Below are 25215 nucleotides of genomic sequence, written 5' to 3'. Positions count from 1 at the left end.
ATACCTTAGCTTCTTTCTGTCTTATTTGCTGATCCTGCTGTGTCTGTTCTCATGTGGATTGCTGCCTCTTAGGGTACATGCAGATGTTATACTTAGATTGAGCTAACTAAGGTTAAGTCATGGAGTTTAGATAGAGCAAAAAATGGCTGGTCTGATCTAACTTAGTTCACCTAAACCATGTGCAATCTAACTGAATTCGTACAGACAGAAGTTACAATTTTCACCCCATCTGGCCACAGAAAGCAGTTTATAGTCATGACCCAACACAAGTGTTTGGCTAAAAATGGCTGATGAGGTGAAAATCTGACCCCCTTCATTGCATGAGGGGTCAGATGAAGACATTTCAAAACAAAGCATCTTCTGTAACTTCTGTCTGCACTGCCTCCCAGCCTGGAGCTGTTTTCAGAATGGGAGGGAGGAAAGGGAGCAGAGGGAGTTCAGTCTGCAGGGGTTTCAGCCATCCCTGTATTGGAGCCCTCCCCTGAGGTGGTAGGTCTCCAATACACCCACCCCTCCCTCCACAGCCAGATGGGGAACCCCTAGAATGAGCTCCCCTCTGCTCTTTTTCCCTCCCTCCCATTCTGAAACAGGGCCAGGCTGGGAGGAGGAGCTGTCGCTATGGGAAACTATAGGTCCAGGCTCACAGCCAGCAGCTGGATTTGCCTTCCTCCTGGAATCAACAGTGAACTTCTGCTTGTTCCAGGAGATCTTCATAACTTAGAAAGCTTCCTGGAAAGCATTCTCTGTTACAGCAGAGAGCTGCACCTCTGTCTGCAACCAGCACCTCTACAGGTCTGGAGTCCTGGGGCTGCATTTTTCTCAGCTCTCCCACCCTGATAAGGCTATTTTTAGCACTCCATTTCTCCCACCCCCGGCTAGACAACACCCACCCATGAACCCTCCAACCACTTGTGTGTGTCCTCACCTCCTAGATCTGCCAAAAACCCCTACAGACCTGATAGTCTCCCTGATCCCACCCTGATTTAATAAACTCACATTTCTGGTGTGACTCTGGCACTGGCAACTGTGTGCATAAGCAGGGACCCAGTCTGTGATCATGCAGCTTAAAGTAAACCACATAGTCATATATCCCATGACTGTGTGCACATGACATTATTGTGTCATACTACCTGTGTTCAGCAACTGATATCCCACTGCTGATCCAGCCCCACCAGAATCAGCCCATTTAGTTTTTCATCATTTCTCCACTCAGATTAGACTCTTTTCAGCTTCTTAGAAAAAGTATAATTTGAACTGAAAAGGTACATGATGCCCACAAAGCCCCCTTCATCAGTCAGTTGATATAACTTTTGCCTTTGTATACTTTATCAGTGAAAAGTGAATAGAAAACGGGTGTAGCAGTTTTCCAGATCACCACAGGTGTAAATGACTGAGGAATATGAGACCCCACCCCTTTCCTTTGCAAAGCATTATATCTCCCCAGTGATAAATAATGACCCCCATGTCTAATGTTGAATGGCATTCCATACTCTATTTCACACATGTAGTTTTAACAACATGAGAACAACTCTGCAACATTGTAAATAAAAATGTCCTATGCCTTGTAGACTCTTTGTGGGCGTCATTTGATGCATATGACATTGTTCTGGGCAAAAGCTGGGCCTCTCTACCCGATTTGGATTTTGTTGGCTCTCTAAGAGAAAGGTAGGTAAATCCAAAAATACTCTTCTGCACTTTAAAAGTGCATATACCAACATTTATTTACAGGTCACCCTTATAAGTTTAAGTCTAACCCTTCTTATTATTTGAAGGCTGTTTTTAAGCTTCTAATACATATTTAAGTGCTAATATTAAAAAACAATGTGCCAACTGCCATTGTTGTGTAAGGTTAGGGCACTGACCCTTTGAACCCATTATCATGTCACAGGACCTGTTAAATTTAGCCATTCCTGTTACTCTTAATTGGGTTGTGCAGCCTGTGGCAGTTGCAATTTATGCCTTGAATGGTAATAACAATAATATCCATTCCTCGCTGCATAGCTCTATAAGCCTGTTAAATGCATATACTCGGTAAATGCTTTTAAAACTATGGTATCTTTTCCATTTTTTCATAAAATAATAAACTGGATCTATATAAATATTAATTAGCATTGCTGAAGGCCAAGTACATTATAAATCTCTGTGATCCCAATTCTAGCCCCCTTAACTCATGCTGAGTAATCCCCAAGTAATCCTATTGGGCCCAATTCTGTTCATATTCCCTAAGTATTCCCATTGTGCCTGACATTCTCACCCCCTTACTCACGTCAAATATTACTTTATTTCTCAGCTACCCACTCTGATTCACCCCTCAACTACTTGAGCTCATGTTTGATGCTGATGAAGCATGTGGTAAACACTTCAGCCATTGACCTGGCCTCCGACACAGGTTAGAGCAGCCCCAGGCCTAGGATGGCTTGGAAAAGGGGAATATATGGGATATAGCCAGCTAATTTGATATTATGCCACCCAAGATTCTCCCACACAGTCAGCACACATGGATTCTGCCTTAGTGCCTGCCAATGCAAAGGGAACTTAGCAGGGACTGAGGATCTGGGCCACTTACTTATCTGGACTACTTTCAAAGTAAGGTACTACTTAGCGTGAAACTAGAGTAGCAAAATCTGGCCAGGCAATAACACTCCAACTCCAGCAATATTTTGCATGTGTGTGAGTCTGTGTGTGTACACATGGATTTAAATTGGATATCTGAAGTCATTCGGACTATGGCCAGAATATTTTATAGCAAGTTCCAGCAGCAGAAATTATTTGCGTCTGATTTATAAAGTTTTGTAAATCAATGTAAATGCAAGTTGAATGTAACCATGAGAATGCTGACTGTCATGCTATAAACATTAGAGATTGGCTCATACCACCCTTTGGATCTGAACTTGCTTGAAATTTGGATCCAAATATATATCCTAAGTGTGCCAAACCCCAGGCCCAAGAACCCCTGAAATGGAAAGATACTTGGATCTGGATCCAAATGTTTTGGCCAGGGCCTATCTCCAATAATTGGTATTATTCTCTTTAAATATCAGTAGAAGTCACAATGTTTTATCATTTGCAGCTGGACATGCATGAACAGCCTCTCCTCTGGCCTGGTGCTCCCAAAGAACAGATAATTAAGAATAATGAAAACAGGCTCAGGGTGAGTGCCAAATTAAATGTCCAAGAGCAAACCTTGAAGTAGTTGCAATAGGAACAGTGGTGATGACAGCCACAATCATTTCTAGCCTAGCAGTTTTGTTTATAAAAAAATGTTAGGAAAAGGTGCAGAGCTGGAAACAAATAACTTTACCTCAGCCCCTTTATTGCAAAATCATAATAGGGTACAAGCCAAAAAGTAAATTCATTGCAAATTGTATTAAAGGTCACCAAAGTGAAGCTGTTACAAACTCCATCTGTAAAAATTGTGTAATTATTATGGGTGGGTAAAAATCTGGCAAGAATTATTTTCTTAAGTAAAATGTAAAAGAGAACAGATGTGCTGTAACTGACACATTTATTTTTTTGCCAGTTTCACTAATTCTATACAAAAATTTGATCTCATTTTTCATATTATTCAATGTATATCAAATTAGCAAGACAATGGTGATTTTTTTTTTCACTGTCTCAGTTTTTAATCCCTAAGAGGGGCGGAGGATATGTGGGTGCAGGGACGGGGGTACAGGGGAGGGGGGGTTGTCTCAAGGAAAGAAAATTAATGTGTTTTATTGGGAACTGAAAACCCAACTCTTTTGTCAAACAGACGAGAAAACATATATTTGGAGGGAGAGCTAGGTCAGTGTAGTTAAATGTCAAGGTCTGCTAAAATCAAAAGGTAGGAGGGGTGGGTGACAATGAAATATAAGTAGAAAACCATAAATGTAAAGGAACACCACTATTTCTGGGCTAGGGTGGAATGAGAAAAATGGCCAATGACAAAGATAGGCAGCCTGTGTCTGGAAGTAATTATGGTCAAGTGAAGACAACTGAATTCCATATTACTTTGGTGGATGTCTGTAAAGGCAGTTTGGGGAGGTATTTTGGTAAGGTTTACTTTTTGGAGCTTAGCAACATAAATTTGTTGTCACTGAACTATTAAATAAAATAGACACATGTTGGCAAAGAGTGCACAGCAGAGGGATGGAACTGATTAAGGGACAGCCTATGAAATAATAGCTTAAATGGGCCCACTGCAGGATTTTAATATCCCATGACAACACTCAATTGTCAAATTCAGCTAGAGTGTCCAGGATGCTACTAAAATTAAGCCAGAAATTCCTAGATTTATTCTATTTTTTCTACAGTTAAGAACAGGAAATGCCAGTAAGCTGTGAGAATCTAAGCAAGAAATAAGAAACTGGGAAGAAAAGAGGATGGCCTAAAATTTTATGAGATTTCTGCCATTAAATCTGTAACAAATGTCTTTCACCTACACACGATAAAGAGGCAATGTGGGATTTTAATTGGACTTTTGGCTTTTCTTCATTTGATTTAAACCTAGGTAGAATTTCAAACAATAACACTGGAACACCTGGTTAACACGTTAGATGATATGTATAGTTGTAAATTGTGGTTTTAATAGGTGCTCACGGGGGGATTGAAAAGGGTCCCATTGTTCGGCTTGGCAGATATTAAAAAAAGTTCATGAACTACTGGGATTTAAAACCTGCTCACATGATTTCAATATGACTCCTATAGTGTAATTTGATCATTTGACCAAAGTTGTGGCCAATTTGCGGATGGAGAATCTAATGACCATGCTGTGTGATCAAAATGCTTCGATACAAAACTAACCAAAATTCCCATTTTATAATAGCAGTCTAGTTTAGAGAGCAGCAATGACTACTGAATTCTGATAATCATTGTATTATATTGGCATAATCAAGGAAACACATAAAGGGGTTCCACTTCCAAAAATATGTACAGCCTATGAATGATCTATACCTCAGCTGTGAAAGCTTGGAAGATGCATTAACATGGCAAGTGAAGTTTTTCTCTTTCCCCTTTTAAGAAGGATTCTTCATGTTTCAGTGACTTACAGTTTACTACTTTATATTGTTCTTATCTACTTTTCCAAGCTTTTGAGATGTGCTTATTTGATATTTTAAAGGGACAGATCTAGCCTTGTGTACTCACATTTTCAGGGGCAAAAATCCATCCCTGTTTCTCATTAGGAATTGCTTAAATGACAGACGCTAATCTTCCATTCACTTCTCTCTCCACTAGTTGCAAATTCCAGTCACATTTTTCCTTGTGGGAGTCATATTTTAACTTTAGCTGATGTTTGCCCTTAGTTCTTATTTTACCTTCCTGATCTCCAATAACCAAAAATAAAAGTGATCCTTTCCCTTTACGCTCAAATTTCACTTCTGCTTGAGTGTTCTACCACATCCCTATTTTCCATCCTAGTGGATAGAAATATTAATAGATAAATGTGACCTCCCATAGGTCACAATTCAGCAAAGCACTTAAGCATGTGCGTAACTTTACAGTCATTCAAAAAAGCGTTGCCAAATCAGGGACTTAGTGCTTGTTCTCATCAAACTGCTGTTATCCCAATGGTTTTTTAATTATTAGCGTATAGGAAACCCTGAGCTGTAACCTAACCCTGTAGGTGCCTAAAAGTCATCAAACACTTTCTTTTTTGATCTGAAAGGGTTCCAAACTCCTCCTTAAGCACTCTGGGCTCAGAAACTAAGTAGAGTAGTACCCAAAGTCATCTGAGAAGCTCTGAGTAGGCAAAACATGTTGCAAGAGGGTGGGGTGTCTCACAAAATACAGTTGCAGGATACAAGCTAAGCTGGAGAGGAACACTCCCTTCATTCTAAAGATGTGCAGAAAAGAAAGGAAGATTCATGGGGTCAGGAAGAGAAAGCATGGTTGTTCAAATTCACTGGCATGGATGATCTTAGTTTCTTGCTTCTGCGATTTCAGGCATGACTAAAAGCAAAACTGGCTGAGGTGAACAGTCTCTACATGGATATATATGCCTCAAATGGAACATATTAAATACACGTGCTTAAGGGAACCAGCCTTAGACACTTTCATGGTGGGCAATCCTGCTTCTTCCATAAAGTAACCAAAATACATAGAACCAATCTGGGTTTCTATCATGCTTCCACTCCACACACAGAAATATGTTAAACTGAGTCGCTAGTAACACAAACTGTGGTTTCTATGCCAACCGAACCTGCCTTGGCATGTCCACGACAACCTAAATAAAATGGAGGTGAAAGTTGATTTGAATAAGCGCCTATATATGATCTGAATGATTTTTGGTTCAGTAAACCAAAGTTTTCTCCAGCAAAGTCAAATACAACCAGAATGAACTTTCCCTTGATATATTAGTAAACAACACACCTAAAATGTTAGAAATTGTTTTCCTACTTGTATGTCATAACACTTTACAAAAAGTCAGCTTCTAGTCCCATGTGGACTAGTGAGAGGTGGAAAAAATGAGGAGAAAGCAAATCCCTCAAGTAAGTACAATAAGTAACTGCAGTAATTAAGTGCACTTATTAGAGTCATGTATTGGTCCAATTTGAATACATGTTCTGGAGTGGACTGTAAAGCAATATCCTAATCTGCATCAAAAATCCCTCCAGAAACCCAAAGACATTTACTGCAGAGCTAATTAGCTCTGCATTAAAATATCTGTGTCTACATATGCAGCCCTATTACACCGCAGTAAACTAATTAACTTTTCCATAGATACAAGTACTATTCTGTACTGTAAATACAAGTCCTATCCTGTGGTGGCATTCTCTGCTGTGCTGGGGAACAAAGGTGCTCCAAAGTGGGGGCTGCCTTCCAGCTTGCTCTGCCCCAGCCAGCCCCCTGCAGCACACTGAGCTGGGATGGAGCAGCCCTGGGCCCTCTGTCAGCCAGGGCTGCTCTGACCTGGCTCAATGTGCTGCAGTCCTGAGTTCACATGTAAACTTGGGGCACAGGAGCAATAAACTCCAGCATGAAGTACACCAGAGTTTATTCAGTTACATTAATTGCCTGTGTAGACACTCACAGTCTGGGGCATCTCAAATATGCATCTCATCTCTGTGGTTTAGACTAATCTCTAATTTTGCTTTTTGATCAAAGATTTAGAAAAGTTCCAATTTCATATAAAAATCCAATGGTATCATTGCATATAAGGTTAGATTCGGAACTGATTATATCATGGCAAATCCATATTAACTCCCTAGGGTTTAATGAGTTATTTTGCATTATTTTGGGAATAATGGGTGTGTCCATACATGCAGGCATGTGTGCTTGCAGCAGCTCATATAGAAGTGGTGAAAATTTGAGCCAGGGCTTTTTGCTTCAGCGCACATGCTCGGACGTGCACTTTGGTGTGGTCCAAGTTGTGCCAATTGTGGCAAAATAACCCTGCCTGACTCCTCCCAGATCTGCAGCCAAGAGGAGCTAGAGCCTGGGGCCTTTATGTGGCACTACTGCCAAGTGTGCCCCTGTTTAACCATCTGGGCAGGTATCACCCAAAAGTTGTTCCCAGTGTGGTGGCCCACTTTGAACTGTTAAAGCATCTTCTCCTGGCCCCAATTGACCAGGAGGTCAGCCACATCCAGCTGGGTCCAAGGTGCCAGCTCTGAGCTGGCTCCTTTGCCTGGGTCCTGCCAATTGCCTCCCTAGCAGGAATTCTGGTGTTTCCTATTTGAAAGCTGAAAAATCCATGATAACAGAATCCCAAAGTCATTCTGTAAAATACCCCAAAATCCATGTTCCTCCACAATGAAAACAAAAGACCACTATATATAGGCAGAGAGTGAGAGACAGAGACAGTGATCAATTGGGCATGTTTTATTGATATATCTACAGTGTTAAAGCAATTTGGAAGCCTACCAGTGTCTCTATCATCATAATAAAATTAATTATAAATACCTATATGTTTTGCTGTTTGCCTTTGGTTTTCTTACCATAGACCAGTTAGAGCTCCCCCTGACCCCTTCACTAACCAGGATGTGGAGACAGCTGCCCCAGCAGCCATAGGTCCTGCCAGCAGGTTTCATCCTGTCTGGCAGCTGGGCATGCTGCTGGGGGGATGTGGGGTTTGCAGAAGTGGGGTGGGAAGCGGGATGAGAAAATGTGGGTGGCTGTGGAGGGATGCGGGGGCATGGGGTGTATGGGTAGGTGTGGGTGGATCATGGGGGGATTGTGGGAGGCACTGTTCAGGAGGGGTAGGTTCCCTGCCCCCTGCAAGGTGCAGCCCCCTTACACAGCTCACAGACTGATGTAGCATTTGTAGCATTTGGTTAAACTTTTTTCTTAGTATAGTGATTTGAGCTAATGAATGTAATAATTTCATTCCTGTCTTCTAAAAGGTAGCTGCTTGACTATATTATATGATGCTTCCATCTTGACACAAGTGAATGAACTTTGTATGCTGTGGGCGTGAGAGAGATATGGGCAAGGGGTGAGTGAAGAGTGAATGGGAGTTTGCATGAGAAAAGGAGAGAGGATGTAACTGTTTATGTAAGCAATAAGGTGCCAGAGGTTTAAAACACCAGCCAGCATCTAACTAACAAACGGCTGAAGAATCCCTTTGAAGCTTGAGGGCACAAAGGAGATAATCGAAGCAGAAATGCTGCCATGTGGGCAACAAGAAAACTTCAAGGCTAAGACCCATCTTTTACAACTGTAGTGACCTCGATGTGAGATAAAGAAAAGACAGATGCAGAGCAGCTGCTGGAAACACAGACTAAGCATGGAAAATCCCGAAGAAGTAAAACAGACTGAAAACCATATCTATGGTGCCAAACGATGCCAAGTTGGGTGAGAAATCTTCTGTCTTCCTTCCAGAGCACAGGCATGCCTGCTTCTCACCTCACTCCAGCTGACCACGATCATGAGCTACAACAGCTCAGCTACTCAGTGAACATGGGGTCGGCCACCCCATGTTAACACTGAGCAGCTATTGCTGGTAACTATATCTGCTGTCTGTTTGTATGCATAGAATGGTTGTCTTGTGTGTATGTATGACAATCTGTGATGATGTGCATGGTGTTTTCTGTGTGTTTGTATGGATGGTGTGTCAGAACCTCTATGTCTAACTCATGTAATCAATAAATGTGGCATTCTGCCGTATCCCCCTATAAAAAGTCTTGCTCGTGATTTGAGCAATTGGCAATTTGTGTAACACTGCCCCCCCCACCACAGGGATACAGCCCCCCAACATGGGCCACATGGCCCTGCAAGATCTACCATCCCCCTGAAGGGCCCATGTACCCAACCCCTGCTTGCTTTCCCAGGTCCCTGGATTGCTGCCCTACCTGGCCCCATTCCCTCCTGGCTTCTGCAGCCCTCCGAATGGCTGCCCCACCCGGCTCCACCCCATGCTTGCACTCCCAGACCCCTGATGGCTGCCTCACCCATCCCCATCCCCTGCATATACCCCCAGACCCCCAATGGCTGCCCCACCCAGCCCCAGTGTCCCAGCATTCACTGGCAGTAACATTTAAAAAAAAAATAAAAGCCCCACACTCACTGGCAGTAGCAGCTACTGTTGGGATCACTGGCTGGTATGCATGGGGAGGAGATGGCTGGAGGAGGGGGGAGGGGCCATGGGGTGACCCCTGCTGGCCCCATTCTCTGTCTGCCCCTCAAGCCCTCCCCATCACAGCCCTGTCCAGTCCCAGCATCCCAGCATCCCAGCAATAAAAATAAATAAATATATAAAATCCCTGCAATCACTAGCACAGCCCTCCCACCCACACAGCACAGGGCAGTAGGGACAGGCCCTGGCCACCTGACACCTGTATGGCCACTGCCCCATTCTACGGGTGCGGCCCAGGTTGGCAGGGCACCATGTGGCTCCGTGCACTGTCAGACAGCTGGGGCTGAGTTGTGCCAGGCCCTGGGCGGGGCTTCGGTGCGTGGGGGGCTCTGTCTGTCACAAGGCCCCGGTGACCCCCACAGCAACTGCTACTACCAGTGAGTGCAGAGCTTTTTTTTTTTTTTGCCAGGATGCTGGGGCCAGGCAAGATAGCAATGAGGGGGTGGGGGATCAAGGGGCAGGCAGGGGATGGGGCTGGACAGGGCTGCGATGGCAGGGTTTGGGGGGCAGTTGGGGCTGGGACTGGTTGGGGCAGTGATCAGGGAGGGGGCTTGGGGTCAGGCAGGGGATGGGGCCAGTAGGGGTCCCCCATGGTCCCCTCCCCCATCCTCCAGCCCCCTCCCCCAGCCCCTAATTACTGGCATAGAGTGTGGGTCCAGCTCCCTGCAGCTGGCATACTGCACAGGCAGGCAACGTGCTTCAGCACAGGGGTGAGGGCCAATCATAGAGATGCTTTGTCTGGCTACCAGAGCATCTCTGTGGAGGACCTGAGCCTCCGGTTGCTTCAAGTTATGGTCCTGGACTGTTCCCTGCCCCACTTTTTTCCCCTGGGATACTTTTTGACCCCTGGATATCCAGGGGCTTAATTTTGCCTCCATGCTGCAAATTTGCACCATGGGGAACGTTTTTTGGTTCCTGCATGTGCATCTTGCAGTGTTTCAAAGGTATTGGAGATGCTGCAAGAACCATGTGCACTCTTGTCTGGGCACACCTAATAAGATCAGTATTGTGGCCTATGTAGGAGTATATAAATGGTGTTTTTTCTAGGAGCAATAGATATAGTGTTCCACATTGCATGGAGGAGTTACTGAAAAAGGGCCCACCATCATGTTCCAATATTGGTCAAAATGCCACTGAACTGGAATGATTGTGAAGCTCCATAAGACGCAATAGCACAAATCACTGTATACCTTCAGGAGTTCATTTTTTTAGGAAATTCGATTGGATGAACATTTGATGTTTTGGTGTAGTGTTGCTCAACTGGTATCCTGTGGCTGGAGGTTTATGCTGTTCAAGAGGCAGAGGAAGGTAGGGTGAGATCCCCATTTGGTGGGGTGCCATTGGGGCTTACATGGTTGGGGCAGAGGGATCACCCCTATGTTGGCAGCAGTGGAGGGAGGAGAAGGGGACTTGTGCTACTCATGTGTCAGTGGAGGAGGGAGGAGAGCACATGTAGTGGTGGCAGTGGGTAGGGCTTGTGGAACAGTAGCAGTGGCAGTGGGGAAGGTTGTGCTGCTTGCACGGCAGGGGGGCTGCATGTGGCAAGAACTCAGGTGGCCTTGCAGCCCCTGCAGGCCAAGGCAATCTGAAGTTGAACAGCCCTATTGTAGAGGATGATCAAACCACAGCAAACTAAACACACTATAATGAGCAAGTAAAGTCTTTAACATGAACATACTTTAGGCCTGTGCAACCCTAGCACAGAAGGACACATGGTATTAACCTCCAAACATTTTCAGGTTCACTATTACTTACACATGCCTACTAAACACACAGTGCCAACCACTGAAAGATAGCAGGGTCTCGATAGGCCAAGAGTGAAATCTTTTGCAAGCCCCATGAGTGTTTCATTTCATTCAGGAAATATCATGGGACTCATAAGGCTCCATTCATTTTTCAGCAGTTGGCACTAAATGTATATGATTAAACATTGTATATAATGCTAAATATGCTTTTGAAAATAAATTTTCATTACAAAATGAACCGTGCAATTTAATAATACTCTGGCAATATTTGGAAAGCAGGCTTAATTAGAATAGTTCATACCCTGTGCAATATTGGTTTACATGTTTGCTGTTTGTTAAAAAAGACATTCTGTAAAGTGAGTTTGCATGATTTAATTCATGTGTACTACTAAATAACGGCTGAATTATTACCATTAAATGTTCAATTTAAGTAGCTATCCAGATACCTATCCTCCTTTAAATCAACAGTTTCCCTCCAGAGTGATGTCAATAGACTGCTGCACATGGTACTTTTTTTAATAATATCTTCATTTTAATGTGGATATTGCCTTTTCACCTGGGAGCAGGGTTCTATTGAAATTCTAATGGGAGAGCGTATTCTTTAGCATTAGAATACGGAGGGTCTGTGTAGACACAGTGCAGAATGAGAGATGTAGCATTAACTGATTTTTTTTTCTTCTCCGTAAGAGAGGCCTATGTGGGTCAGGTTTGCAGGGTTTTTTCCCTTCATATTTGCCTTCAGTTTCATAGCAACAATAATTTTAAACTTTATATTCAGTGGAGGAAAAAGGAATCCAAATGCACCTGAATTACTGTACAGTACAAGGGAATTTAATTAAGAATATACACATTAGAATTTCAGTGGGATCGCCTATTTAATGTTACTTTATTAAGCTTTCTATCAACCCCTTTTTTATGTATATCAGTTGATATACAATTAATCTGCTCTCTTGTGAGAAAAAAATAGCACCTGAGGTAGATGAAAAGTGTCAGATTATAATAATTATAAGCAGCTGTTCACTTGGAATCACCTCTGGCCTACATGGGGGATGCTGTGAGTTACCACTCCTCACAACAGCCCACCTCATTAGACTTGACCTTCCCAGCTGGGGATTTCATTTGTGTTTTTTTAATGGGTTTGTATACTGCAAATCACAACACTTCATGAAGAGTGGTTCTTTGTTGCTGTAACAAAAGAGAGCAATGCAACTTTTAAAAAATGCAGCTACTGTATACTGGCAGGATACCAATGGAAACATAGGTGACTTTTGCGGTGATTGGCTGGTAAACCTGACCATACCTTAGATGAGATAAATGCATTTTTCTTCACTTTCAACTCATTTCGTTTTGTTCAGTTTCCAGCCATGAAGGAGGGTAAAAAGTGTGAAACTGTACAATTCTTACAGCATTTTTGCAAGATGACTATCTACTCAAAACTCCATATTCAAATGCATTGAGGCATGAGATTCAAGCAAAACAGTATCTAGAAAGAACCGTTTCTTTCTCCTAAACAATGAAGAATAAGCTCAGCACAGCTATGGATCTCAATTAAAGGTGGATGCAAGACAAATACACATAGTACATGTGTGCGTGTATATAGCGACATTGCTCTCCGACAAATATATTGTACATTGTATATATGTACATGTGTACATATAAAATTAAGAGATTAAAAAAAAGCTTCTGAACAATATATCTGGTTTCTTTTCCCCTTCCATTTATGTTTGTAATAAACTCACTCTCATACAATTAGCCTCAATTGTTTTTATATCTTCTGAGGCAATAATATAGGCAGCCTGGGGAATACAGTAGTAATCCGTATACCTGTGTTCATTTACCCAAATCACTATGGTTACAGCCAGGGCAAATTGTTTACTGTGAGAATCTTAGGAGCCCCTTTCCAGATACTAATGACCTTTCTGTTCATCCAATAACATCAACAAACCAGAGAGGCTGCCCACACCATTAAAGCCAATTGCCTCTCAAGTTACTGAGGGACTTGTGCTTTTCCTCATTTATTTTCTCTCATCTGATGTAACTCACATGCCACTTTCTTGTCTTTAAAGAAGGGGAAAAACTGTGGATTATTGATTTGCTTCTGAACAGAAGACCAACCTAAAAGCCCCAATGAATTGTCACTCATTATTGAAATTACTGAACACTAATTAAACTGGCAGCTCAAATCCCAGCAGGCCACACTCATCTGAAGCTGAAATTCAGACACTTGGACAGTGGAAGAGAGAAAGCGTTAGCAACCACCAGGATTGTAATAAGCTTTGCATTAATTTTTGTTTCTTAAAGGCACATGCAGGGTTTGTCATAGCACAGTCAACATGCTACCTCTGCTAAGATGAAGCTTGCAAGGTACCTCTTCCTAGTTTCCTTACCGTGGAGTGCTAGAATTCTGAAACAAATCCAAACTCTGGTTTTGCTATAACAAACCAAACCCAGCACTTCAGTAAGGACGTGTACAGTATACTAGCAGCCTAAAGAGAAGACAGACGAAAAGATGCGGGAAGAAGAGAGACCTTAAAATTCAAATGGGCTAGGTAAAAGGAAACTGAGTCAGAATATATGAATAGTGTCACTTTGGTACCGCTTCTCCAGCAATAATAAATGCTAAATATAATTTAGAATTCATAGAGTCCAATTTATAAAAAACATTGTTGGCCCATTTTCACAGGATGCTCAAACGACATATAAATTATGCATGCCCATGGTTAATCAACCTCTTTTTTTTCCAGCGTCTGAGTAGTAACCCTTTGTTTGTTCGCTTCAAAGAGGGTAGAGCCAGTAGAAAGAGGGCAGGCCTAAGTAAGTAATTTACACTATATATGTACATGAACAGGATTGCATGACAAAGATGTCTCTGATATGGGAAATTTGGATTTAGTGTCTTATGGAGTCCTATCCCATATTGTTGTGGGAAATATTGAAAGGTGGATAGCTACTGTTTTATACAGTTATTAATACTGAGAAAGGAAAATGAATGAAAACAAAGAAATTAGCCAATGTGGTTAAGCAACCAAAAGAGAACCTGTATATGTAAAGAGGACCTTTTTAAAGGGACATAGATGCATCAGATATTATGTCACATGAATGAGGATTTTGTTCTAATATATTTCCATTTTAAAGTTGGAATTTGCAGTTTGGACAAAAATGCAAAATTGTTTTTTGCTATACTCCTGTCTCTCCCAATCCCACACCTAAAATCATGAGCAATTCCTGCTTGACATTTTTATAGCAGGCTGCAAGGGACTGGCTGAGAGATTTTAGTTGGATGTTAGAGAGAGAGAGAGAGAGAGAGGATGCTTTGGGGCATATGCCACCTTTATTTGTCTCACATTGCACCTGAGTCATGTCTGTGTTAGGAAGAATCTTCTTCTCTCCAACATCTGCAGATGAGCCTAGTCTCTTGTGTTGCAGTCCATCACCATTGAAAAAGGGACAAATATCCAGCTGCACAGAAGGCATACGTACTATGAGGCCCCTATCATCACTGTCTACTTTGTCATCATAATTCTTCCACCTCTGTAGGTAGGTAATTATATTTCCACTTTACAGGGTGCATCTACATGTGCAATTAATGCAACGTGATAAGCTCTGGCGCAGTTTGCGCTGGAGTACACTGCTCCCAGGCGCAACGTCTACATGTGTGCCCAGGATAGCAGCACTTTGAGCCACAGCAGAGCAGCCCTGTGCTGGCAGCAGGCTTAGGGGGTCAGCCCTGGGTGGTAGAGGGGCTGTCTGGGGCACAAGAATGCAGAAACTACAAAGCCTGCTACTAACCTGGGGCTGCTCCGCCCTGGCTCAAAGTGCTGCTGTTCTGGTCACCATCCAAATGTGCACTGTAGCACAGTAAATGACAGTACTATCTTATAGTGGGGTGAATTAATTTACTGTGCCCTAAAACCAACACACGTGTAAATGGTAGGGCAGTGCAAAGCTTGATTGCTGATTCGATTCAGTAGAGATTCGGCCCTATTCAGTGGCAGAATTTCTAAATCTGAATCGGATCAGGAGACCCTTTAATCTCTCTGAATCAAATCAGAGGGATTTGGAAAGATCCCACAGGAGTGCAGGGGGGTCCCCAGCACACTCGGCAGTGGACCCTAAAGTGGACCAGAAGCACTTTCAGGTCCAGTGGGGAGTATGCTGGGGATCCCCCCCAGCTCCGTGACTGGTATCTCCTGGGTCTGGAGGGGCACCTGGGGTTCCCCCATGGCCTATTGCCAAGCCAGGGAGGTGTGGGGGGGTCCCCTGTGTGCTTGGCGGTGGACCTGGAAGTGGACCAGAAGTACATCCCCCCACGCTCATGTGTCCATCTGTCCCACCATCGCAACATTCATGAGCCACGCCTGGTACCTTGAGGTATGTAGAAAAAACATTTAAAGCTGTGTCTGTGGCCAAATTGCTGATTCTCTGAATCAGCATCGAATCTTCAGATTCAGATTCGGCCGAATCAAATCGGGACAGTGATCTAAATCAATGAATCGAATCACTGTCTCTGATTCAGGCCAAATCCAAATTCAAATCGAATACAGCCCATTTCGCACACCCCTAGTAAATGGTGATGCTTTACTATGGAGCCTGTGTGAAATGGCTGTGCAAATTCACTTTGGATTCACTTTGGATTTAGATTCAGCTGCTTTGGAGGACAGTGATTTTATTTGGTGATTCGAATCACTGTCTCAAATCAATTTGGCCAAATCTGATTCAGAGATTTGGCCACCGCTGAATCAGCCAGATCTCTGAATTGAACAAGCCCCAACCTCTGCCCATTCTCACAGCCCTGTCAATGGCTGCCCCGCCCTGCCCTAGCATCCTGGCACTTAAAAAAACAAACAAACCTCCCACCCTTACCAGCTCCTGCAAGGCATGGGTGCAATCCCCTCTGTCTCTCACTGCCCCCACTGCCCTGCATAGCTTGGAGGGGCTCTGTCATGATCTTCCAGCCCCCCACCACTCTCCCAGCCCTGTCAATGGCTGCCCTGCCCAGCCCCAGGATCTCAACACTTAAAAAAAAAAAAAGCCCCACATTCACTGGCTGCTACCAAGCGGGGGGGTGATCCCTGCTGCCCCCCACTACCCCACACTGCATGGGGAGGGCTCTGCCACAAGCCCCCAGAGGCCCTGATGGCTGCTGCAGCAGCTGGTGCATGTGGGGCTTTTTTTTTTTTTTTTTTTTAAGTGCTGGGACGCTGGGGCTGGGCAGGGCAGCCATTGATGGGGCTGGGAAGGTGAGTGAGGTTTGGTGGGCACTCAGGGGGGCTGCAGGAGCAGGCAGAGGATGGCACCTGGTGGGGGTCTCCCCTAAGTCCACTTCCCCCTCCTCCAGCCCCTGCCCCTCACCCCCTACTTACCAGTACGGAATCTGGGTCCAGTTCACTGTGGCAGCAAGTGGGGACTGCCCAAATCTCCAAAGCTCCTCCGAATCTTTTCTGAATCCATTTGGAGGCTTCAAATTGATTCAGACCTTTTTATTGGTCTCATGATTTGATTTGGATTCAGAGATTCAGCCACCAAATCGGGCCAGATCTCCTGTGAATTGAATCAGCAACTGAAGCTTTGTACAACCCTACTAATTAGGCTATTCCACAGTAGAACACATTTGTAGATGTACCCATTGTTGAGAAAACTAAAGCAAGAAAGTTAATTGATTTGTACACTCTGTTCTGGAACCATGATAAAAACATAGGAATCCCATTAAACTAAGCAGTTTCTCATACTGTTGAGCCTCCTACTTACGGTAACCAACGGTGTCAGCTTTGCTGCATGATGCTACTTTGTCCCACTATGACCAGATTCAGGATGAGACCTACACTGCCCATCTTCCCCCATCTTTGATCAAAAGGGGCCTGTGTGTATTTGGCCTTTTACAAACCCAAAGCCAGTCCTAACAGCTGAAGAGAGTTAGTGAATATTGTATAGCGTTTAGAAGGGTGCAGAAATACATTCACCCTATCCAAAGGCTCTCTTCCAAATGCAAAGAGCTGAAAATATTCAAATTGACTCCTCCTTTACATTTCTAGATCACTCCTAGAAATCAAGAGGTCTAACAATTTTGACCTCTTGATTTCTAGGTTCCATGTGCATTGAAGTCTGACCTGGCTGTGTGACATCAAATAAAGGGCAGACAGTCAAGAATTATAGAGATCCAGGCTCCTTTTAAGCCTTAGTGAACAAGTCTTTGAATGATTTCTCTTGTCCAAAAAGAGAGAGGAAAAAAAAGTAGCAGCAAAATGTCTAAAATGATGTAGGGGCCAAAAATCTATTTTCATCAAAGATATTTTACATGTTCTTTATATAGTTTGAAGCATGTACAACGCTTTAACAAAGCTCGCTATATCCTTTTGAGCCCCATATGTTCTTCCTTTTGTCTATGAGGCAAAACCATGCTGTATTGAATGATAATCTTTGCTTTTTATGCCCAGGTCTGGCAAAACACTCTGCATGGATGAAATCTATGAACACTGTCAGTGGCAGATTGAAACCTTTTTTCTGTATAGAGGTCCTTTCTACTCTAAGTATTTCTGGAAGGCACTCCTTTAAAGCCATGATCCAACTAGCAGAGACTCCCTATGCCTGAAGAAGGGTGACTGTGCCCAAAAGCTTGCTAAGAACTTTTTTCCAACTACTCAGTTTGTCTAATAAAGGATATCACAGCTACTCCAAGAATCTTGCCTGCCTATGATCCAACCAAGCACTTAAGATTGCTTTTATCTTTTGATACATAAATAGTTCCATTCTAGTCAATGGGGACTTCTCGTATAGTCTGTTTCATGACTAAGGATCACATTTTCAAAGGTTTTTAGATGTCCATCTCCCAGTGAATTCAACAGGAATTAGGGACCTAATATTTTTAAAAGTCTTCTCCCACAAATCCCTAAATAGAGTTTAGGTAGCAGTTAAGTACACAAGTCCAAGTATGAACCATCTGCATACTGCACCTTATATTTCTACAGTAGCAATTGGCAAAGGTAGATTTCTATGGACAGCTGTAATGGGACAAATGATAGTGCTGTAACCATGCTCTTAAGTGCTGTTATTTTGTCATTACAACACGTAGTATTCTTATCAAGAGGACTGCTAGCAAACAGCACGCTATTTTCAGCCATCTCTTTAGCAAGACATGTTGAAGAGGAAAATAATTTCCATATGTCGGCACTGTGACTTGACTTTTTTATGAGTCAGAGAGACGTTTGTTACCCAGGGCCATGTTTGGGTTTCCTTTAAAAAGAAAAAAAAAACCTGTGTGTGGGGATGGTGTTTAAAGGCTTGAGGTCATCACTTAAAACAGGATTTTAAACTGTTACTTAATTCTCCTCTAAATCCTAATTGAAATTAAGTCATTCTAAATCTTTACTTTTGGTTTAGGCTAGCCCTTGCAACCTGGCAACAAACAATAGAGAAACAGTGCTACTCTCCTTCATATAAGAAGTATCTTTTTTTAATGTATCCTATCATGAAATTAATTGGACATTAAATAGCAGGAGAAAGGCATATAATAAAACCTGCAGTTATCACAGTTCCCAATGTGACAATCCCCAAAGGTTTCAAGGTTTAGTTAAACATCCAAAAGTTTGAATACTTTTCCAAATCTCATTGGGCAGGAAATAAGCAGACATTCTCACAAGGATTTCCACTAATTCCTGGGTTTGGCCAAGTCTGAAAACACCATGAGAAGAGCTTTTGTTGCAATACAGCACTAATCCTACTTCTGTTAAAAATCAAGCAGTACCGTATCATGCAATAATGAGGAAAGGGAGAAAAATATTGATTTGGACATTCCAAAAATCAGTTTGTTTTAAATTTGTGTTGAAACTATTTCAAATATGCCCCCCCTTCTGATTAGAAGGCTATGTTTGATTCAATCGTGAAGGAATAAATATTTTTGGAGAGTTATTTGAGAAACTAAGAAAATGTTATCCAACAGCTCATCCTGCTAAATCGAATCTCTTGGAATACCTCAACATCTTTCATTGAATTTGATTTCTTATACAAATCTCAATTTATCCACTAAACTCAGCTTTAATGGTATCTTTAATTTGGTCATAAAATAATGTTTCTTTTGGAAAAATGGAAAAAACGCAACTTTTTGTTAATACCCCCTCCCCCCCCCCCCCAAATAAAAATACCAAATAGCAGGTGGAATAACATGGCTGATATAACTGATGTAACTTAGGTGCTTTATTCTCCTTTAGGAGTCATGTGCTCTGCTTGGAATACAGCTTGTGTGATGCATCACTATTTCTTCTTACATTGTGACACCATTGTTCATTACAGAGGTCCATCCTGCACTGCAGTGTGAGAGACAGTCGGTCTGAAAAACCTGGTTCATAGAGAATTAGTGTCTGAGCCACGTAACTTTCAACTCTACTGCAGGATCATTGCGACATTTTCAAATCAAAAATGTTCTTTTTTCCACGTCCAGTTTTTTTCCAGCAGAAAAAAAAAAATTTCAACAGAAAGCAATGAGTCTTTTGTGATCCAGAGACAGGAAATAATGAGACTTGCCAGTCTCAGGTAAGGGGTAAAAAACCCCATCATTAGAGCCTGATCCATGAAGACAATGACAGACAAAAAGCAATCATATTCTACTTCCTCTCATACTTAGGGAACCAAATTAACTTCCCAAATAAAAGATTAGATTTTCCTTTTTCTTCCATTGTCATGGTAAAGGATGGGTGAGTATATTTTGTATGTACTGGTACATTTTCATGATCACTTATCAGGTGCTTATCAACTAAGCACTTGAAATTCAGACACAGAGCGTAATAAAAACATCTTCTCATCCACAGTCTAGCTGTAAAGATCATGTGATTGGGTATAAGGCTGGGTATCCCACAGAGCTTCAGGTTGTATTGTGTGGTGAACACTGAACAGACATGGCATTTAGATGGAAATCTGACAATAAGAGTTCATCAAATAACTAGATCAGTCAAAAAGAGTAACTTACTGAAGGTTGAATAAGAAAACATGCTTCAAAATTTATCAAGAACACGTACAATGTCTTTGGGGAAAGTAGCTTTTTGGCCCCTAAATGATTTTAGACATTTTGATACTTTTCTCTTTTTTTTTTTTGCCTCTCTTTTTGGACAAGAGAAGTCATGTAAATATAAGGGCATGACTCAAAGCTGAGCACTGATGTTAAATGCGTGAGTCAGAGCACCTCCTATCTGATCTGAAAAGAGATAAGTATGAAATACATCCAGAAAGAGAATTCTGAAAATCCACTTTAAAATGCTGCTGCCGCTACTTCTTGAGTCTGATTTGGCTTGAGCCTAGAGAGGCAGTTATTTAAGCACTTGAAAGAGACTAAAGGCTCAAATCTAATCTCAAATACTCAAATGCATAACACCAGGTATCTTGAAAAATCCATGATTGTGCTTTCACACCCATGCCTAGAAGTATATTTTCCAAGATGCACAGAAATGCAAGCCCACGCATTAGAGATTAGAAATGAGCCACAACTGTTGAACTTAAAATATTTTTTTAATGTTTTTTCCTGACCCTCCAATCCAGTATAATTGTTTGATTCCTGCATTGCTGAGAGTCCTGACATTGTAAGCATATGGTGAATCATATTCATGTTAGATGTTTACTATTTTCATCTGCTATAGTACAATTGATTGATTTTCTTCATGCCTACACACAATTTATACCTCTGAGGATAGGAATTTAAACCACGTAGAAAACCTTACTTGCCTGTAATAGGAAACTCCCTTATAGGAATTTTCAGTTTCAAAAAGTTCTAAGAGAATTTGGGTGTTTTAAAAAAAACCCTTTTTCCTTAGACCAATAAAGCTGGGAAACCAACACTTTGTTATAAGAGGACAAGTGAATAAAATGTGCTTTCAGAAGAAAGAAATACAGTCCTTCCTTTTATAGAAGAAAAACAAATCTTTATCAATCCCCTGAGGCAAGAAGCTTAGAATATCACATGAGGACTAGATAGTAAAATTTGTCCAGAGCTCATTAGTAGATGGAAACTCCGAGCTGTATAGAGAGAACTAGGGAATGTGACTATTTGTGAGTTAAGCAATTTTCCTTATTTGCATTATACTTCTTCCTGTTTTTCCACTTTTAGCGTTCCATAACAGGACCTTGGTTTCAATTAGGATATACTGACAGGCAAATGCAGAACCTGTAGCAAACATAAGATTCTAATTTTGTTTATTACCAGGAGTTGAACCTAGACCCTCCAGACCTAAAATAAAAGCCTTGACTTTGCTAAATTAACAGCATCAGACTCATTCTCCTTTGTAGTCCAAAAAATACTCCAGACATTCAGTTCTTATATTATTAGACTATGTGCAAACTGAAGAAATGAAGTCACAGTAACCCACAACCGAATCCATTCTTTCTCCACGTATGTCTAAAAATACACCGCCTTTTATAGAGTCCTACAATGAATGGATATCCTTTGGCCAGCCACAGCTTGCCGTTTGTAACCTTGTAGAATGTCTTGCCAAGACTTTTACAGTACAACAAACTTTTTGGCATATTTCCCATCCCTTTCAAAGATATGGTAGTGGAGAAAAATCTGGGCAATAACATGAAACACCTGCGTTCCACTTCCCATGATGTAATCTGGAATTGGCTGTGGATAGGTGAGTCCAAAAAAATTTGGACTGCTGGCAAAGCCTGTAAAAAAAAAAAATCTCATTTTTGTCTGATACAAACAAATGGGGCAAAGATTGGTGCCTTTGTCCAAAATGTTTTCAGTCTGACAAAAGACAATTTTCTAAGACAAAAAAGTCTCCATCCCTAAAAACAGCTGTACAGTGATTTATATTTATGTGGTTAATAAATGTGATAGACGGTTTATAGAATATGAAGATGATGTAGCTTCCACCCTATAAGCGTAGCAGACTCAACAAGTGCTTTCAAGAAAAACTAAAAGAACAAAGGGATAAGAGAGCAAAGGTTGCAACTATATGTGGGTGTGGTGATACACAAAATTGTACATGAACCCTAAGGGGATATTAAGTTGTGTGGCATTTGGTTTGGTTTTGCTGTGGTGTTTTTTTGTCTTTTTAGTAAATATAGCCATTTCTAAACTTATGAAGATAGGAGGCTTTATTGCCTTTTTAGGATTTAGGTGATTTGGTGCCCAAATGAAAACTGAATTCTTGATAGTTCAGCTTTTGAGAGAAAAAACTATTTCCCCTCAGTTCTTTATCTGAAAAGCAGATTTAATAATCTTTTCTCTGTTTCCCTTATTTATTTAAATTGTAAATTAAATTGTCTAGCACAATGGGGCCTTGATCTCAGGTATGAATGTAGGTGCTAAGGAAATAGCAGTTGTAGGAGTAATAGAAATAATTGTGGTGGTAATATGTTTCCTTAAAACAACTGACATCAGCCATTTTAGGCAATCATCCTTTCATTGGTTACATTTTTCAAACTTTTCTGCATAGTTGGAAAGTTTAGAAACTTGTATTTTTTAAGTGATAATTGTGATTCTGACATATTCCCAGGATCTGGTGTTCTCAGAGGCCCACACCTTAGTGAGAACCCAGTAGTCAGTGAATCCCAAGTTTCATTCCTGTGACTCAGCAGGAATTAGGAAAATAAGTTGATATGTCTAATGGTGACATGTCTTCAAAGGAATCATCTTTGTGTCCAATGGGCAGGTCTTTTGGTAATACTCCAAATAAAATAAGTGTAGGTTCATTCTTTACTAGGTTTCATAGGCCAAACTAGCTTAGAGCTGTTGGTTCGGCAACAAAACACATAACCAGGGTCAGCCACAATCTTAGGAGACTGTTATATCTCATAGAGGTTGCTGATTCTTAGGTTTGATACAGAAAAAACTCTGCGAAGGGATTGTTCAGCCTGGCAATGATTCATTTTTGGAAACTTGACCATCTACAGAAGCAAGCCAGTTTCTGCTAAACTCTGGTGATCAGCAGTGGTTTCCAGATGAAGTTATCACTTTGACTTTTGTCATATTCTGGGCTAGCAACTTCTGAACAACTTGAGAACAAGTTGGCTGATGACATTATGCCTGGTGAAATTGTACTTGTTTGTGGGCCGAAGAATGCTGAGTAAATCACTTTGCATATCGCATCCTTGACTGTTGTTTTTCCTTATTCAGTGCCTGGAACTAAAGGACAGTATCTAGCACCCTCACACTAATATAGCCTTGCCCCAGCTGCAGTTCACAAAGCAGAAGCATATCATGAGTTGCTGTGTTCCCTGGCTGAGTGGGAGGGATGATAGGGGAAAATTAAATGTATTGTTACCTGTCAGCTCCATGTTTTTGGGGAACCCTGACACAGGACGCAGACTGTCTGACTCACAAAGAATCCCGCTCCTTCCCCTCCTCTACCTAAACAGAAACTGATTAAGATGCAGTGAGAGACACACCTAAAACCCTCCAGATAAGGGTGACAAAAATGAAACAACTGCTCTAGATCTCATTTGCATCTGAGATGGGACCAGATGACCATTCATTTACATGAGAGATGGAGAACAGAAAGCCTGAAGCAGAGACTGCAGTGAATTCTGGGATCAGCGAAGCACGGGAGCACTGCATGATGGGGAATCTGTGCTCCAAATGCTAATCAACCCACACACCCAGCTCAGCATTTATCAGACAAGTTCTAATCTGGATTTACAAAGGACTGTTCCTCCCCCTCCCCCCACCCCCACACACCTCTAAGCAACAGTAAGTTTATTAGGCATCTCGGGCCGTACATTCCCCGGTCCCACTATGGGAGGCCTATGTAAACTTAATTGGCTACAACTCGTTTGCCGGGTTAGGGAAAGCTGAGGCAATAGACCGAGTCAGTGGGGTATGGGCAACATTTGAACAATGGTACAGGGTTCATCACAGCGTCCCGCCTGTCGGAGCCCTGTCCACAAGTGTTGTCATACTTTTCCCGAGATGACTGGTGGAAGTCCTCTCCGCAACAGGTTATGGACACTCCAATAATTGCCTTAAGTCTGTTAAAAGACTGTAGTAAGATCTGGAAAAGTCATGCTAAGCTGAGGCTTGTTCACAGCAAGTAAAAATCCAAAACCCTGATGCTGCAATCTATTGTTTCTGAAGACACCAGGAGATATCCCTTCAAGTATATGTGCTATCCATAGGAATGTCAAGCTGGCTTCTAAGTAGGTGTTTCCTGAGTATCAATCAAGTTCCTGAGATGTTCCAATCAGATAACCCCTTGTCAATAGAGAAGACAATTTGATTTACACTATTGAGAATGCTTGAAAGAAGCTGAACTGGGGGTATAAAAATCTGTAAAAGAAGCAGCAGTGTGTGCTTTCTTCTGGAGAGGCTGAAGGAGGCAGATCATTTCCCTTTAAGGATCATGCTGAGAACTTTGACCTGTCAGCTCTGTAACCTAAGTGCCTTGGACTGGTGAGATCCCAGCTCTCTCTCTTTTTTCTCTTCTCTCTCTAAGCATAGATTTCTGAACTTGAACTGTATTAGGTAAGCTTGAGCTAAGTTTCCCCAAATACTTAGTGAAACCAGGGTATACTGTGACTGTTTGTGTTTGTTTTTCCTTTGCATGTCTATTACTACTAGTGTCATTATATATTTTATCTACTTAGCAATAAATAACTTTTATAGTCAAACTGGTGGTAACTGGGTATATTTTGCCTTCTTTACTTCTCTTTTCCCCACTTGCTCTGCAGCAACGCCCCTCTTACCTAAGCTAAAAATCCCTGTGAAGCCCAGAAATACTGTGGGGTCTGCTCATCAAGAAGCTAAAAGATTGGGACGCGCTGAGTTTAAAACACATAAGGGGATTAGTTTGTACAGGCTGATTGACCCAGTTTGGCTCAGACATGCCCTAACAAACTGAATGCTGGCCCATGAGGGTGTCATCTGGACTCCCAGCCAGATTCAGAGGTATTCTGTTTAACTGTGTCTGACTGTGGTTATTGTTGCTCTGATGA

At 41.9% G+C, this 25215-nt stretch overlaps 1 long non-coding RNA gene across 7 annotated transcripts in view; it reads left to right on the top strand.

The window, feature by feature from the left end:
- The window catches only part of LOC149859990 (uncharacterized), a 96429-nt gene extending 71583 nt beyond the window's left edge, over positions 1-24846 (top strand). For 5 of the 7 annotated variants that reach the window (XR_016443618.1, XR_016443620.1, XR_016443621.1 and 2 more), the window contains 3 exons: positions 14043-14112; positions 14700-14835; positions 19585-24846. This is a non-coding gene — a long non-coding RNA (uncharacterized LOC149859990). The remainder of the gene's footprint in view (positions 1-14042; positions 14113-14699; positions 14836-19584) is intronic. The other 2 variants (XR_016443619.1, XR_016443622.1) reach the window with 2 other exon arrangements.
- Positions 24847-25215: the final 369 nt, after the last annotated feature.

Source organism: Crocodylus siamensis, chromosome 7 (genome assembly GCF_052110815.1).
Source record: "Crocodylus siamensis isolate JL-2025a chromosome 7, ASM5211081v1, whole genome shotgun sequence".
Taxonomy (NCBI): Eukaryota; Metazoa; Chordata; order Crocodylia; family Crocodylidae; genus Crocodylus; species Crocodylus siamensis.
The sequence above is the reverse complement of the archived record's forward strand: the minus strand, read 5'-3'. Positions and strand labels throughout refer to the sequence as shown.